Source organism: Dasypus novemcinctus, chromosome 1 (assembly GCF_030445035.2).
Source record: "Dasypus novemcinctus isolate mDasNov1 chromosome 1, mDasNov1.1.hap2, whole genome shotgun sequence".
Lineage (NCBI taxonomy): Eukaryota > Metazoa > Chordata > Mammalia > Cingulata > Dasypodidae > Dasypus > Dasypus novemcinctus.
The window spans coordinates 81,335,834-81,355,358 of record NC_080673.1 but is presented as its reverse complement, the minus strand read 5'-3'; the positions used below and the strand labels follow the sequence as shown (position 1 = coordinate 81,355,358).

The 19,525-nt window shown below is 34.5% G+C and overlaps 1 pseudogene; it reads left to right on the top strand.

Moving 5' to 3' along the window:
• Positions 1-550: 550 nt before the first annotated feature.
• On the top strand, positions 551-2,341 carry LOC101441424 (eukaryotic translation elongation factor 1 epsilon-1 pseudogene; annotated as a pseudogene).
• The last annotated feature ends 17,184 nt before the right edge of the window (positions 2,342-19,525 follow it).

Below are 19,525 nucleotides of genomic sequence, written 5' to 3'. Positions count from 1 at the left end.
TTCAGAAGGGAATTTAAGATTAGATTTTTGTTTTGAAAAAATTATTTAGAAGATTATCGGATACTTCTGAAAATTTGTTTTCTCTCCCATTTCTTAATATTGATTTTGTTGTACTTCCTTGTTTCGGTGTGAAACACATAATGGCATGCCTATGTCATCCCACCTTCAATGAAATTCACTTTGTTTCCTTTATCTACATGCACAGCATTTAAAAAAATTGTTTTCATGGACAAATTTTTGTCACAGCAATATGCATGTTTTCCTCTTTAGCTCTTAAAAGGACTATTAAAAATTAAATAAAGCACAATTCACTCAAATACACTTCAAAACATTAGTCATACTGAATTTCATTGTCTTAGTCCTATTATCAAAATTGTTCTGTCTTTTTCTAGATTTAGTCAGATTACTTATAAGTATATATTAATAACTACTTGTTGGGATTTAGAAAAATCCAAATCTATAATTTATATGCATATATTTACTTAGTGGAAAAACGAACAGAATTCTCCCATATATTTACAAAAAATAAATATGTAGCCTCTGAGTGCAGATGAATGCGAGGCAGAAGAAAGGCAACACTCCTACATGTCAACAGAGAACATCCCTGAAACTTAGGATAAATCCTAACAGTGGGTACCACAGGTGAATTACCAAGTCTACCTGGCTTTCAGAATGTATCTTGCATACAGAGAAAGAGGAGATTTGGATTCTGAGCAACTACATACCAAATTAATCATTCATACTGGTTGAAAGATTAAGTATCTCATATATCAACTTCTTCAAGTATTTTAAGGCCCTAAATAGCACTTTTAAGTAGAACAATTAATTTTTTTCTTCATTAACTTTACTTATGCTTAGATGCCTAGAAAACATGGAGTGCTTTCTAAAAACAAGCCTGCTTACTAAGTGAATTTTCTCAAGTTCTCACAAATCACAGGGAAGGCAAAAGCATTAGTCGTGGCCTCATTAAGAAGAAAAACTAGGAAACCATAGACACAGGGATAAAAGAGATTAATTTAACTTTTCAATCAAGTATTGATATAGCAGAAGAAAAAGAACAGATTTCAAATTTCTTTTTATTCTTAGCATAAAATCCTATGTAATGAGATATAGTAAGAACAATGATTTTCTCAATAAAATCAGTATGTTAAAGGAAATATTAAAGTGGCAAACAATGAGTGTTCATAAGGCACAGCTTATTAGTAGTGATGCATTTCTAACTAAAGGTATGAAATATTCTACTTACCCCCTTATTAATGCCTTTAAAATTAATAGAAAAATTATTGTGTAATATATTGTTCTTCTGTAACAAGAATATGCTAATCATTTATTACCTTTATTATTACTATGCCTCCATTTAGTTTACTCTCTATATTACATTCTTTTCCTCTGAATCTGTGTGAGGAAAACAGAAATTAAAATGTGATATAGGAATTGTCTATTTTTAATTAGCATCTTTATTTCTTCTAGAAATTATGGTTGATCTTATCATTCATGTGTTAAATAAATCAACCTTTTCCGTGAAACTTGAAGAATTTGGAAGCTAAATAAATTTCTTCACTTATAAAAAAATATACTGGATTATCTACAAATCACTTAAAATTTTTGTATTTATCTGGTTGTATTGGCATTAATTGCAGTGTTTGGCAAAGAAAATTGTTTGCTTTGGAAAGAGAGGGAAAGCTAGTTCTGTTCCCCTTTCATTTTAATGGAAAAATCTTGGCTATATGTCAATTTAATTTATTAAATATATGTTGAGAGAAATACCAGTAAAGGTGAAAAGAAAGAAAAATGTATCAAATAAAAATATAGCAGGAGCCAGGCCTGGAAATTGGTGGTGGCTGTGGAGTTGGCACTGTTGGAGAAGTCTCAGGGGTGGAATTAAGGGAATAAATAAAGTGCCCAGGGTGAGCACCAGGTTCCAGTTCTGCAAGCCAACAGTGGTCCCAGCCTAAGAGGATGGACTACTATAGCAGCCTACCTAGTCAAGCAAGTCAACAAAAAATATTGACTTGGGAGTACCACAGAAGAAAAAGCTATGATGCAACAGTGGTTAGAAAATAGTGTAACTCAAGTTGATGACCACTCCAATAAAGAAGGTATCCACACTCTGTTAAAGGATCTTAATTCATATCTTGAAGATAAAGTCTACCTTACATATTATAACTTTCATTAACAGGTATCCTACTGTACTTGGGACTTCATAGCTTTATATTTGACCTGATAGTTCAAGAAAAGGAGAAATATTTTAATGTGTCTCACTGGTTTTGACACATTCAGCATTTATCCAAGTATCAGGCAAAATTTGTCTAGTGTTGTCTTCATCAAGAGCAGACTATAGAACAATTCCCCTTAGAAGCTATCTGTGCTGTACAGAAGAATGATTGAAAACATTTTAAATGGAAAATGTATTCTGGACCACAAGATTGATGAGCAGCATTCTTTATTCGTTGAATTAGAGGCTATAGTTTTTAAAGTGTAAACTTGTATCTGAATGTTTTCTTCTTTAGTTGAAATTTTTCAATTTTTTATGTAAAACTTCAACTGTCAAAGAAATTTGAGCTAAAATCTAGTTGTAAATTGCCTCATTTTATAGGTGAAGATTGGTTTAATAAAAGTTGAAAATCACTGGCTTAATCTTAAAGAAAAATATATATGTATATATTTTCCACAGCCTTTTTGGGCAACAGCAAACCTTCAGCATGCACGGACTGGACTATTGCATGCCTATGAATTCAACCCCACCCCCAATAGGATCGGAGGGTTTTAGTATCTCCACAGCCTCTCTGGACAATGAAGAGAAAGGTGGAAGAAACTTCATCAATTCCTGGGGCAACATGGGCAGATTCAGACTCTACAACTTACAGCACCAACTATATCCTTGGCTTCTACTACAAAATCAGCAAGGGAGAAAAGCCAAGAAATCCCTAAACTAAAGGGAGAAATTGCACCCAGAATAAATACATTTAGCCAGCCAGATGCAGAAACACCAACAAAAATTACAATCCATACCAAGAAACAGAAAGAGATGGCCCAATTAAAGGGACAAGATAAGCTTGCAGATGACATAAAGGAGTTGAGACAACTGATCTTAGATGTTCAAACAAATCCCCTTAATAAATTCAATGAAATGGCTAAGGAAATTAAGGATATTAAGAAGACATTGGAAAGCACAAAGAATAATTTGAAAGCATACATAGAAAAATAGCAGATCTTATGGGAATGAAAGGTGCAATGAAAGAAATTTGAAATACACTGGAGGCATATAACAGCAGATTTGAGGAAGCGGAAGAAAAGATCGGTGACCTCAAAGACATGGCCTCTGAAAGTGAATGAATAAAAGAACAGATGAAGAAAAGAATGGAAAAAATTGAACAGGGTCTCAGGGAACTAAATGACAGCAAGAGATGAGCAAATATACATGTCATGGGTGTCCCAGAAGGAAAAAAAAAAAAAAAAGGTAAAAGGGGCAGAAGGAATATTTGAAGAAATGATGGTGGAAAATTTCCCAACCCTATTGAAGGACATAGATATCCATGTCCAAGAAGCACAACGTACTCCCATCTGAATAAATCCAAATAGACCAACTCTGAGACACATACTAATCAGAATGTCAAGTGCCAGATACAAAGAGGGAATTCTGAAAGCAGCAAAAGAGAAGCAATGCATAACATCCAACAAGATTAAGTGCCAGTTTCTCATCAGAAACCATGGAGGCAAGAAGTGGTATGATATATTTAAGATACTGTAGGAGAAAAACTGTTAGTCAAGGATTTTATACCCAGCAAGATTATCTTTTAAAAATGAGGGTGAGGTTAGAATATTTACAGATAAACAGAAACAGAGTTTATAACAAAAAGACCAGCTTTGCAAGAAATACTAAAGGGAGTGTTACAACTTGTAAAGAAAATACAGGAGAGAGAGACCTGGACGAGAGTCTAGAAATGACAACTGTATCAGTAACAGTAACTAAAAGTGTCAAATATAAAATGACAGACAAAATGCAAAGATCAAAATAGATGAAATAAGAACTGCCTTAGTAATAATATTGAATGTTAATGTATTAAACTCCCCAGTCAAAAGACACGGACTGGCAGAATGGATAAGAAAATATAAACCATCTATATGTTGTTTGCAAAAGACTCACCTTAGACCCAAGGGTACCAATACATTGAAAGTGAAAGGTTGGAAAAGATATTCCATGCATGCAGTAACCAAAGGGCGGGAAAGAAAAAAAAAAAGCTGGGGTAGATGTACTTATATCAGATGACAAAGATTTTAAAAACGTATCTGTTGTTAGAGACAAGAAAAGACATTACCTATTAATAAAAGCTATAATTCACCAGGAAGAAATAGCAATCATATATATGTGTGTACCTAACCAGGATACCCCTAGATACATGAGGCAAATACTGGCAAAACTGACGGGAGAAATACACATCTCTACAATAATAGTTGGAGACTTCAATACACCACTTTTAGCACTGGATAGAACATCTGAGCGGAAAAGCAATAAAGAAACAGAGAGCTTGAGTAATATGATAAATGGACTAAACCTAATAGACATATACAGAACATTGCCCACCCAACCAGCAGAATATATGTTCTTTTCAAGTGCTCATGGAACTTTTGCCAGGAGAGACCATATGTTGGGACACAAAGCAGATCTCCATAAATTCAACAAAATTGAAAATATACAAAGCACTTTCTCTGAGCTTGATGGAGTAAAGCTGGAAATCAACGAGTGGCAAATAAAGGGAAAATTCACATTATATATGGAGATTAAACAACAGACTCTTAAATAATCAGTGGGTCAAAGAAGAAATTTCAAGAGAAATCAATAAATATCTCGAGACAAATGACAATGAGGATACAACATACCAGAACCTATGGGATGCTGTGAAGGCAGTGTTGAGAGGAAAATTTAGAGCCCTCAATGCTTACATTAAAAAAGAAGAAAGAGCTAAAATCAATGACCTAACTATACTGCAGAAGGAACTAGAAAAATAATAGCAAACCAATCCTAAAGCAAGTAGAAGAAATGAAATAACAAAGATCAGAGCAGAAATAAATGAAATTGAGAACAAAAAATAGAGAAAATTAACAAAACCAAAAGGTGGTTCTTTGAGAAGATTAACAAAATTGACAAACCCTTAGCTAGATTGACTAAGACAAAAAGAGAGATGATGCAAACAAATGAAATAAAAAATGAAAAATGGAACCTTACTACTGACTAGACAGAAATAAGGGAGATCATAAGAGGATACTATGAACAACTTTACGCTAAAAAACTGGACAATGTAGATGAAATGGAAAAATTCCTAGGAATGTACAAGCAACCTACACTGACACTAAAAGAATAGAAGACCTCATCAAGTCAATCACAAGTAAAGAAATTGAAATAGTCATCAAACAGCTCCCCAAAATGAAAAGCCCAGGACCAGATAGTTTCACAGGTAAGTTCTACCAAGCATTCAAAGAAGATATAATACCAATCTTACTGAAGCTCTTCCAAGAAATTCAACAAGAAGGAACACTACCAAACTCATTCTATGAAGCCAATATCACCCTAATACCAAAGTCAGATAAAGATATTACAACAAAAGAAAATTACAGACCCATTTCTCTAATGAATACAGATGCAAAAATCCTCAATAAAATACTTGCTAATCAAATCCAAAACACATTAAAAGAATTATCCATCATGATCAAGTGGGTTTTATACCAGGCATGCATTTTCTGGTTCAACACAAGAAAATCAATCAGCATAATACATTACATTTATAAATCAAAGAAGAAAAACCACATGATCTTATCAGTTGATGTAGAAAAGGCATTTGACAAAATACAGCATCCTTTCTTGATAAAAATACTATAAAAATAGGAATTGAAGGAAATTTTCTCAACATGATAAAGACCATATATGAAAAACCCACAGCTAACATTGTACTTAATGGTGAAAAACTAAAGCTTTCCTGTTGAGATCAGGGACAAGATGAGGATGCCCACTGTCATCACTGTTGTTCAATATAGTGCTAGAGGTTCTAGCTAGAGCAATCAAGCAAGTAAAAGAAAAAAAAAGGTATCCAAATTGGAAAGGAAGAATTTAAACTTTCAGTATTCACAGGTGATATGATTGTATATGTAAAAAATCCTGAAAAATCTACAACAAAGCTGCTAGAGATAATAAATGATTTCAGTAGAGTATCAGGATACAAAAATCAGTGATGTGTCTATACACTAATAATACACAATCTGAGGAGGAAATCAGGGAAAAAAATTCCACTTACAATAGCAACTAAAATAATCAAATATTTAGGAATAAACTTAACCAAGGATGGAAGACACTTGTATTCAGAAAACTATAATGCATCACCAAAAGAAATTAAAAAAACCTAATTAATTGTAAGAACATTCCATGGTCATGGATAGGAAGACTAAATATCATTAAGATGTCAATTTTACTCAAATCAATATACAGATTCAATGCAATCTTAATAAAAATTCCACCAACATTTTTTAAGCAAATGGAAAATGCAATTATCAAATTTATCTGAAAGGGCGAGACGCCCCGAATAGCTAGAAACATCTTAAAAAGGAAAAGTGAAATTGGAGGACTCTCACTTCCAGACTTTAAATCATGTTACCTAGCTACAGTGGCAAAAACAGTATGGTATTGGCATAAGATAGACACATAGACCAATGGAACCAAATTGATGGTTCAGAAGCAGACTCTCACATCTATGGCCAAGTGATTTTTGACTAACCTGTCAACTCTCCCAGTTGGGGCAAAACAGTTTATTCAACAACTGGTATTGGGAGAACTGGATATCCATAGCCAAAAGAAAGAAGACCCTTACTTCACACCTTATACAAAAATCAACTCAAAATAGATCAAAGACCTAAATATAAAGGAAGTACAATAAAGCTCCTAGAAGAAAATGCAGGGAAACATCTTCAGGACCTGGTGGTAAGTGGTAGATTCTTAAACCTTACACTGAAAGCATGAACAACTAAAGAAAACAACAAAAGAAAATGGGACATGCTCAAACTTAAACATTTCTGTGATTCAAAGGACTTCATCAAGAAGGTGAAAAGGCAGTCCAGTCAATGGAAGAAAATATTTGGAAACCACTTATGTGATAAGGGTTTTGATTTCCATTCTATATAAAGAGATCAAACAACTCAAGAATAAAAGAACAAACAATCCAATTTAAAAATAGGCAAAAGATTTAAATAGACATTTCTCCAAAGAGGAAATACAAATGGCCAAAAAGCATATGAAAAATGTTCCATATCACTAGCTATTAGGGAAATGCAAATTAAAACAACAATGAGATATCATCTAACACCACATAAAATGCCATTATTAAAAAAAACAGACAACAACAAGTGCTGGAGAGGATGTGGAGAAATAGGAATACTCCTTCACTGTTGGTGGGAGTGTAAAATGGTGCAGTCACTGTGGAAGACAATTTGGCAGTTCCTCAGGAAGCTAAATGTAGAACTGCCATATGATCCACCAATTCCTCTACTAAGAATATATCCAGAATAACTAGAGACTATGACATGAACAGACATCTGCATACCAATGTTCAGAATGGCTTTATTCACAATTGCCAAGAGATGGAAACAACCCAAGCATCCATCCGCCAATGAATGGAACAACAAAATGTGCTACATACATGTGATGGAATACTATGCTGCAATAAGAAGAAATGAAATTGGGACATACGTGGTAACATGGATGAGTCTTGAAGATATTATACTAAGCAAAGTAAACCAGACACAAAAGGACAAATATTGCATGGTCTCATTAATATGAACTAAATACAAATAATAAACACATGGGATTAAAGCCTAGAGTATAGGTTATAAGGAGATAAGAGGAGGGATGAGAAGAACTATGGATGCTTTTATCTATGTAGATGTTTTAATTACCTTGTAAAAGTGTGAAGATGAATAGAGTTGATAGTAACACATTACAGTGAGTAACAACTGGTTTATAAATGGGATTGTGACTGAAAAGGGTAGTCTGGGGAAGTACATGTCAATAGAAAGTAAGCTAAAGAATAATCTAGGGACTGAATAACACAGTGAACCCAGAGACAATTGAGAATTGTGGTTAAGGGTACAAATGCAAGAGAGTCCTTCTGTGAGCTAGAGAAGATGTACATCACTATTGCAGGGTACTGGGAACATGGAGAAACATGGGAAAACTACAATTGGTATGACCTATAGACTGTGGTTAACAGCAATACTCTTAATATTCTTGCATTAATGCCAACCTATGCTGTGTTGATAAAAGAGGTGTATGGAAAAAGTGTGCCAAATGTATGCTATGAACCATGATGGGTGATAACAGTCTGATGATATTATCTCATAATCTGTAACAAATGTTCCACCAGGGTGTAGAGTTGAATGGGAAACCTACACAACTATATGATTGTTTTGCAAGTTCACAATATCTGTAACAAAAATACATTAAAAAAATAGTATGGGTTGGGGGAAAAATACACCAAATGTAAAATAAGGAATATAGTTGGTAGTAATATTTTGACAATACTCTTGCATAGTTTGTAACAAACATTTCACACAAATGCAAAGAGTTGGTGGAGGGGTGAGATATGAGACCCCTGTGTGATGTTATGTATGTTTATTTTGTAAGGTCGCAATCTTTACTATACACTTATTGTTTATGTGTTTTCATGTATGAATAATATACTTCAATAAATTAAATATATAATAAAATAGTTATTGGTACAAATTCATTTAATATACTAAAACCTTGATATCTTAAATTAGTAACTTCATTTAAAAACAACAGAATTTTCCATCTTCAAATTAGGATGTACGGAATATGTTGTCTGTCATTTGTATATTCTTTAATATTTTTAGAAGTCTGTTACATAAGTATATAATATTCATCAAATTTTATCTTTTTATAGGGATAATATGAGATTTAACTATCCCTTCATGTTCTCATGATATCATAAAATTTAATAGAGTATAATAGTGGACAAAAAAAGGATACAGGCATACCTCAGAGATATTGTGAGTTTGGTTCCAAACCATGGCAATAAAGTGAATATTGCAATTAAGCAAGTCATGCAAATATTTTGGTTTCCCAGTGCATATAAAAGTTATGTCTAAATTATATTTCAGTCTATTAAGTGTACAATAGTATTATGTCTAAAAAATGTGCATACCTTAATTAAAAATACTTTGTGGATAAAAATGTTTGCCATCATATGAACCTTCAGTGAGTCATAATCTTTTGGCTGGTAAAGGGTCTTGCCCTAATGTTGATGACTGCTGAACTGATCAGTGTGGTTGTTACTGAAAACTGGGCTGGCTGCAGCAATTTCTCAAAACAAAACCATGAAATTTGCTGCATCAATTGACTTTTATTTTTGAGATACTGGGGACCAGGACCTCACATGTGGAAGCCAGCACTCAACTCTGAGCCACATTGGCTTCCCTGAATTGGTTTGTTAGGTTTTTTTTTTTTCATTTGTTTTGCTTATTATTTGTTCCACGAGCCATTAGGAACCAAACCCCAGGACCTCCCACGTGAGAAGTAGGTGCTAAACTACTTGAGCCGCATCCACTCCCCTCAATTGATTATTCCTTTTACAAAAGGTGTCTTTGTAGTATATGCTGTTATTCAATAGCTTTTTAACACAGAAGAACTTCTTTTAAAGCTCGAGTCAACTTTCTCAAACCCTGGCACTGCCTTATCAATTAAGTTTATATAATATGCAAAGTACTTTGTTATCATTTCAACAGTGTTCACAACGTCTCCACTAGGAGTAGTTTCCATCTCAAAAAAACACTTTCTTTGCTCATTCATAAGAAGCAGCTCCTCATCCATGAGAGTTTTATCATGAAAGTGCAACATTTCAGTCACATCTTCAGGCTCCACTTCCAACTCAGGTTCTCTTGCTATTTCCATCAAGTCTGCACTGAAATCTTGAACCCCTCAAAGTCATTCATTTGGGTTGGAATCAACTTCTTCTAAACTCCTGTTAATGTTGATACTTTGAATTCCTCCCATGAATCAATAATATGTTTAATGTCATCTAGAATGGTGAATCCTTTCCAGAAGGTTTTCAATTGACTGCTGATATCCATTGGAGGAATAACTATCTAAGGTATCTATAACTTAAGGAAATATAATTCTTAAATAATCAGACTTGCAAGATGAAATTAGTCCTTGTACCATGAGCTGCAGAATGGATGTTTTGTTGCAGGCATGAAAACAACATTACTCTCATTAAATATCTCCATCAGAACTTTTGGGAATCCAGTTGCATTGACAGTAAACAGTAATATTTCAAAAGAAGTCTTTTTTTCTGAGGAGTAGATATCAAGATAGGGCTTAAAATATTCAGTAAATCATGTTTTAAACAGACGCGCTATCTTCCAGTCTTTATTATTCCATGGATCCTTCATCACTTATCTAGATCTTCTGGATAACTTGCCAAGGCTTCTACATGAGCACTTGCTGTTTCACCTTGCACTTTTATGTTGTAGAGATGGCTTCTGTCCTTAAAACAGAACCTACATCTGCTTGCTACAAACTTTTCTTCTCAGCTTCCTCATCTCCCTCAAACATCATAGAATTGAAGAGAGTTGATGCCTTACTCTGGCTTAGGCTTTGGCTAAAGGGAATGTTATGGCTGTTTTAATTTTCTATCCAGACCACTAAAATTTTCTCCATATCGGTGTCATTAACCAGGTGGGTGGGGGGAAAATACACCAAATGTAAGATATTGGGTATAGTTGGTAGTAATATTTTGATGATGCTCTTTTTCATAGTGTGTAGCTATTGTGTCACAACAATGCAAGGTTTTGATGGTGGAGCACACTGTATGATGATACACATGCTTGTTTTGTAAGTTCACAACTTATACTATACAGATATTGTTTATGGATGTTCATATATGAATGATAAACTTCAATAGAAAAGTTAAAAAATTTGTCGATGTCAGCAATAAGATTATTTTATTTTCTTATCATCTATGTGTTCACTAGAGAGGTGCTTTTAATTTCCTTCAAAACAGTTTTGATTGCATTCACAATTTGTCTAACTATTCAGTTCTATAAGACTAGTTCTCATTTTATTTCAGTTTTTGACATGCCTTCCTCTCTAAGCTTAATAATATCTAGCATTTGGTTTAAAATGAGAGACATGCAATGCTTCCTTTCATTTGAACTTTTAGAGGTAATTTAGAGTTATTAATTGGCCTAATTTCAATGTTGTTTCATTTCATGGAATAGGGAAGCCTGAAAAGAGGGAAAGAGGAGGTAATGGTTGGACAATGGAACAGTCAGAACACACAACATTTATTAATTAAGCTTGCTGCCTTGTCTAGGTATGATTTGTGGCACCCTAAAACAATTATGATAGTAACATTAAAGATCACTGATCATCACAGACCACCATAATGGAATAATAATAAGGAAAAAATATGAAATATTGTAAGAATTAGCAAAATGTGTCACAGAGGCATAAAGTTATCACATGCTCTTGAAAAACTGGTGCCAATTTACTGGCTCAATGCAAGGTTACCACAAACTTTTAATTTGTAAAAAAAAAAAAAAGCAACAAACACCATGTTTTAAACAGTCACAATTTAAATATTCTCTTCAGATATTTTTAAGGAGCCCTAAGTGATCTACCCACTATTTTGCCAAAATGTATTCACAATTATTGTTAGATTAAACTGAATATAATTGATATTTTATTTTTTCTAAGATACCTTAGAGCAGTTTGAATTTGGTGAATCCAAAAAGGAGAAAGATTTTGATTCTCAACTAACCCATTCCTGTGGATATGAGGTCATTGATTAGACGACATCAGTGAAGGATGAGTCAGGTTGAATTTCCACCCTCTTATTGGGACAGATTAAAATGGAGACCCAGAGAGAGACACAGAAAAAAGAGAGCCACCATATTAATTCTGAAATGTTAAAGAACCCCAATTTAACCCACAGTTGAGCTACAAGGAGAGAAGCACCTTATAAGAGGCCCAAAGACCTGAGGCCCAGGGACAGATGAGCCATATGTCTGATAGCTTACAGGTGAACTCAGGAAGTGGAAAAGCCAAAACTGATAGAAGGGACATGAAAGAGACAACCAAATGCCTGGCTGCTGACAGCTGAACTCTGGGAGACAGAGATTCTGGAAAGGAAGGCAGAGATGTTGGCAGAGATTGGTGGCCATCTTGCATCACTACATGGCAGCTGACTTTGGTGAGAAAACATCTCTGCAGATGCCTTAATTTGGACATTTCATGCCTCAGAACTGTAAGTTTTTAGCCCCATATAAATCTCCATTATAAAAGTCAAGATTATTTCTGGTAATATGCATTAGTAGCAGTATGGCAAACTAAAACAGATATTAGTACTAAGAGAGTGGGGTCATGCTACTTGCAATTACCAAAAATGGAATGATTATATAAATGGATAAGGGGTATTTTTTGAAGAATTGTGAGATGCTTGATGAAAAATGCCTAGATTGCTTTGAAGAGACTGTTGTGTAAAAATATGTACATTAAAGATGATAAGACCTTAGGTGAAAATGGTGAAACTATTATTGGAAGCTGGAAGAAGTGCAATCCTTGTTTTAAAAATACAGAGAATTTGGAAAAATTGATTCCTGATGGTAGATGGAATGCAGAGTATGAAAATAATGTTCTTGGACATTTAGCTGAGGCAATTTCCAAAGTAAATGTGGAAAATGCGGCCCAGCTTCAACTTGGAGCTTATAGAAAATGCAAGAATAAAGTGATAAGATGCAAACTAAACTGTGGGCACAAAGAAACCAGAGACTCATGAGTTGAGAAATTCCAGGCTTCCAGAAAGCAAGCCCAAATAGTGCCCCATGTGAGGACTTCACTAAACTTGGAACTTATAAGACAGGATTGGGAAATGCAGTTACACAGGAAGGGCTTGTGGAAAATCTTACTATCTGATGAATTAGACCCCTGGTTCTTGCATGCTAAACCAACAAGTTTTTTGCAACATCTGTGTGAATGAAACTCCTGTCATTCTGGACTGAAAGTGATGGGGAGGGGAGAGATTGAAGTAAAACAACTTCAAGAGGAAAACTGGCAGCTGAGTGCTGGAATTAAGACATCTCCCTGGCCAAGAGAGGGACTCAACTCATATGTGTGGACAGGGTGACTTTATCCTGACATTTCAAGAGGGTGGATCTTCCAACCTGCTGTTCAGGGAGAGTTTGGCCACTCAAGGCTACAGAGAGGGTGGAGTGAATTCCCAGTGGTTGGGGAAAGTTAGTTTGACACCTCACTGCTCTGGAGAGGTTGGTCCTTTCCCCCATAGATCAGAAAGAATTAGGTCACCACCCCAAAATTTTGAGGGGTTTGGGCCAGAGATCAGGGAGAATGTTGCCTCTATTCCACTTTACTAAAGTGGTTGATGCTGTACCCCAGAGATTGAGGAATGTGTGGTTATCACCCCAATATTCTTGGATGTTGCTATGTAGATCTCAGCCACCAACCAAGGGCTTGATGAGAGTGGAACTGAGCAAATGGCCATTGGGAAAGCCTGTGGAAGGGGTGGGCACCATAACACCCCAAGAAGAAGACATTATTTTGGAGATGACTCCCAGACTTTGAAATTTATTGGACCACGTATGCCCTACAGGTTTTCAGAACTCTTTGGGACCTGTGATGCCTGATTGCCTTCCAGTTCCTCCCTATGGTAATGCAAATGCTTATCCTATGTATTTTCCTTCTTTTTCTATTGGAAGCAGATAACTAGTTTTCAAAGTTTCACGGTTCTACAGTGAGAGGGGAACTTTCCCTAAGACAAATTGCATGCTCGTAACTGATTTTTATGTGCTTTTGTACTTATCATTTCTACCGAAATGATTTAAGGTTTTTGAAATATTGTGATATAGTGAATGCATTTTGCATATGACAGGACCATGTATTTTTGGAATTCAGACGATGGAGTGTAGCAATTTGAATCTTGTGAATCCAAAGAAGAGAAAGATTTTGTTTCTCAACTAACCCATTCCTGTGGGTATGAGACTCATTTGATTAGACTACTGGCGTGACTCAGGTTGAGTCTGTGGATAAAAACAGAGATGCAGAGTGATACACAGAAAAGAGAGGCACTGTATTGATCCTGTAATGTTAAAGTACTCCAGTTTTACCCATCTGAATTGCAAGGAGAGAAGTACATTTCCCCCCTCCCCCAAAGCACAAAGAGCTAAGAGCCATGGAGAGATGAGCTTATGCCTAATAGCTTGCAGGTGAACTCAGGAAGTAAGTGGAATAGCCAACACTTATAGAAGGGCCCCCAAAGAGACAAGCCCTATGCCTGTTTTCCCTCAGTTGAGTTCTGGGAGACAGAGATTCTGGAGAGAAAGTCAGAGATTTTGGCAGAGACTGGTGACCATCTTGCTTTACCACATGAAATATGACTTTGGTGAAAAAGCCTCTCTGCTGATGCCTTAATTTGGACATTTTACAACCTTGAAACTGTAAGCTTTTACTCCAAATAAATCCCCATTATAAAAGATGTGTTAGACTGTTCAAAGGGATGCTGATGCAAAGTACCAGAAATCTGTTGACTTATATAAAAGGTATTTATTTGGAATAAAAATCTTACAGTTTAAAAGTCCTACAGAGTTCAACTCACTGTTGCTTTCTTACCAATGTCAGTTGCTGCATGTTGAAGCAAGATGATCACTGATCTCTGCAAGGGTTCAGCCTTTCTTTCTGGGTTTCCTATCTCTCAGCTGCAGGCTGGCATAGGGTTTATCTCTCTGGGCTTCCTCTCTCTCCTGGCATTGGCCTTGTTTCTTTCCAGGCCTTCTATATCAGTCTTGGCTCTCTTTACAAGGTCTGTTGAATGGCTCATCTCTCCCTGAGTCCCCAGGATAAAAAAAGATAGAGCTCTCTCTCTTCTCTTGTCTTCTAGCGTGAATGTCCATATAGATCAGTACACCAAGGGGGCAGGAATTCAACCTGAGTTATACCTTACTGACACAGCCCAATCAGAAGCCCTAAATTGATTTTATCAAGTAAACTTAATCAGAGAAACCTCACTGAATTTAATATAACCAAAGGGTTTCACACCCAGAGGAACAGATTAGTTTGCAAATAAAATCTTCCTTTTTTGGGGATTCACAAACATAATCTCAAACTGTTACAAAAGTCAACACATTTCTGGTACTTTGCATTGGCAGCCCTTTGACAACCTAAAACAAACCCTATTTCACAAGTCTCCCATATAATACCAGGGAGTTTGGCCTGAAAAATACACAAGGCTCAGATTCTATTTAAGATGTAGCCTTGAGAGAAATACACAATCTACTTAAACTCACACAGTAAGAAATAGATAATTTGAATAGAACTATACTAAAAAGGTAATTAAATTAGTAATTAATATCTTTCAAAAACAGAAAGCACAAGGCCTAAATGATTTCAGTGGTGAATTTTACCAAACATTTAAGGAAGAAAGATACTAATTCTCTACTGTCTCTTTGAGAATATAGAAGCTGAGGCAACTCTTCCAGGTTCATTCTATGAGGTCAGCATTACACTATTACCCAAAGCAAGCAATGATATTACAAGAAAGGAAAATTATAGAGCAATATTTCTCATGAACTTCAATGCAAAATAGTCAGTCAAATATTAGCATGTTATATCTAACAGTGTCTAAAAATAATTAAACATCATGAGCAAGTGGCATTTACTCCAGTTATGGAAGGCTGTTTCAAGATCCAGAAATCAAATAATATAATGCACCACATCATCATACTAAGGAAGAAAATCATATGAGCATATCAATAGGTATATTAATAGCAAAAGCATTTGACAAAAGTCAACACCCATTCATTAAAGAAATGTTCATTAACCCAGAAATAGAGGGGGACTTTCTCAAATTGATAAAAAAACAGTCACAAAGACCTACAAATAATATCATACTTAATAGTGGGAAAACAGATACTTTCCCACTAATATTGGAATAAGTCAAGGAAATCCCTTATCACCACTCTTATTCAACATCATACTAGAAGTCCCAGCAAATGCAATAAAATAAGAAAAATAAATGTAAAGTATATATAGTGGGAATTAAGAAATAAAAATTCTTTACTTGTAGATAACATAATTGTCAATGTATAAAATCCCCCAAAATTGATAAAGAAAATGCTGGGTTTAATAAGCAGCTATAGTAACCATCTTAGTTTGTCAGGACTTCTATACAAAATGACACAACTGGATGACTGAACAACAGGAATTTATTGGCTTACAATTTGGAGGCTAAATGTCAAAATCACAGTAGTTAAAGGCCATGCTCTTCAGAAAAAGAAAAAATAAAAGAAGTCTTTGAAGTGTGTAATGTTCTGCTGGTGGCTTGCTTGCTGGCAATCATTCTCTACTGCTTCTGTAACTTGGTGATGTATCTTTTTTCTCAGTTCCTCTAGCTTACACTGATGGACTGCATTTTAATTTCCTCTCTTTTTAATGACTTCAGTCACAATTGATTAAGTCCCAACCTGATTCAGTTTAGCCTTAACATCTCCCAAGTTCCCATTTAAAATGATTTCACATCCACAGGAACAGGAGTTAGGACTTGAACTTGTCTTTGTGGGAGGATGACTCAATTTCTACAACAATATTTCAGAATAGAAAGTTAATTTGTAAAACCAATTGCATTTTTATATATATCAGCATTAAAAATTTGCATTCAAAATTTAAAACAAATGGTATATTAGGAAATGAAAATAAGTATTTAGGCATAATTATAAAATTGTTCAAATTGATATGAGGAAAACTACAAACTCTGATATAAGAAATAAAATAAGATCTAAATAAATTGGGTGATAGTCTACGTTCATGTCTAGGAAGACTCAATGTTTTAAAAATGCTATTTCTCCTCAACTTCACCTATGTATTTAGTGCAATTCCAATCGAAATCTCAGCAAGTTATTTTGTGGTTATTGACAAACTGATTCTAAAGTTTATATGTAAAAGCAAAACACCAAGAACAACCAACATAATACTAAAGAAGAACAAAGTTGGAAGAGTTATGCTACTTAAATTTAAAACTTAGTAAAATACAACTACAATCAAGATAGTGTGCAATTGGTGAGTGTGATAGTTTGATGCTGTGTGTACCCCTGACAAACATGTTCTTAAATTTAATCCATTCCTGTGAGTGTGAACCCACCCATTGTAAGTAGAATCTTTTGATGAAGTTACTTCAGTTAAGAATGTGTAGTCTACCTCAATCAGGATGGGTCTTTATCCTATTACTGGAGTTCTTCATAAATAGCATGAAATTCAGAAAGAGAAAAAGCCAGAGAAAAAGCAGCCAGAAGCTGAAACCAATGGAGAAGGGAAAGACCAGGAGACACTACCATGTGCCTTGCCATGTGACAAGCTAAAGACCAAGGACCACTGGCAGTCAGCCACATAATGCCCCAAATATCTTTGGAAATAAAGTATCACCTTGATGACACCTTGATTTGGACTTTCTTTTTCCCTCGAAATCATGAACAAATAAATTCCCATTGTTTAGCCCAACCCATTTTATGGTATTTGCTTGAGTAGCCCAGAAATCTAAAACAATAAGAGAATAAACAAATTAATTAATGGAATAGAAGAAAGAGCTCAGATATATACCCACACAAATATTATCAACTTATTTTTGACAGAGGCAAAGACAATTCAATGGAGAAAGAATATTTTCAACAAATTGTACAACAACAATTAGACATCCACATTCAAATGAACTACAACAATAAAAAAAAAAACTTAATCTAAAACACAAAGCTTTCCCATAACAAAAATTAACTGAAAATGGATCATAGACAAAAATTTTAAATGCAAAACTATAAAACTTCGAGTATAACATAGGAGAAAACCTAGGTCACCTTGTGTATGCTGATTTTTTTTTTAAATATAACACCAAAAGCACAATATGTGAAAGAAAATAATTGCTATGTTGAATTTTGTTAAAAAGAAAACCTCTGCTCTGTGAAGTTTCAGTTGAGAGGATAAAAAAAAGTACGAGTATGGCAAAAAATATTTGCAAAACATCTATCTGATAAAAGACTTGTAACTAAAATTAAAAAACTCAACAATAAGAAAGCAAACAGCCCAAGTAAAAATGGGCAAAAAATTTGAAGACATTTCTCTAAAGGAGATAAATAGATACTAAATAAACTTATGAAAAGATGTTCCACATCATATCATTAATAATTTCAAATTAAAACAATAAAATACCACTACACACCTAACTAAATGGCTAAAATTCCAAACACAGACAACATCAAATACTAATGAGAATGTGAAACATTAGGAACTCTCACCCATGCTGGCGGAAATGCAAAATGTTACAGCCATTTTGGAAGACAGTTTGGCAATTATAAAGCTAAGCATAGTCTTACCATATAATCCAGTGATCACACTGCTAGTTATTTACCCAAATGAGTTGAAAAGAAATCTCCACATAAAAACCTGTACATGATTGTTTACAGTGACTTTATTCACAATTTGTGAAAGATGGAAGCATCCAAATGTCCTTTAATAGGTGAATGGATAAACAAACTGAAACACTCACACAGTGAACTATTCAGTGATAAGAGAAATAAGTTATCAAGCCAGGAATAGATATAGTGAAACCTTAATGCCCTTTGTTAAGTGAAAGAAGCTAGTCTAAAAAGCTACGTGCTATATGCTTCCAAACATATGACTTTCAGGAAAAGACAAAACTATAGGGATGCTAAAAAATCAACAGGTGCCAAGGGCCGAGGATGGAAGGGCACAGGAAAGGAGTTATGAATAGGTGGAGCACTAAAGGTTTTTAGGGTGGAAAAACTATTCTGCATGATACTGTGCATACATGACACTATGCATTTGTCCAATCCAATAAAGTTTGGAGAACAACAGCTTTATGAACATTGTTCTAAAAGCTGATAATCCAGATGGAAAAAAATGATAACAGAAAATAATAAAAATACATCTGGGCTAAAAAGGGCTTTTAATTAATAGGGAGTACACAAATTGAGGAGGCAAAATTAATTGTCTAGAGGACCTAATAGAGGTAGAAAATATGAATGTCTAAACAGTATAAATGCAATTATTAGGTGGCAAAGTCATCAGAACATAATGTCTTCATAATTTTGTCAGCTGTACTTGATCTACATTAAGGAAAAGATCTACTTTCTCAAATATGTCCATTAAGAAATGTAGAAATATTTTGGAATAAGAGTGAAAAAAGAACTTAGTAACCTACCTTTATAATAGAATTTTACTAACCTTAAAACTTTTTATGATTTTTTAAAAATCCACAAAAGAATCATAAAGTATTTTCATCATATATCCTCCCTTTAACCTTGGTAAATTCACCAACCTTTCAATTTCGACTTCTTTTAATTGAAGTGTTTAATTGGATATCAATAATTAAAATACCTATAATTCTATTGCTGATGTGTAATAAAGCTTAATAAATAGAACTTTTTAAAGGTTACAATGTAG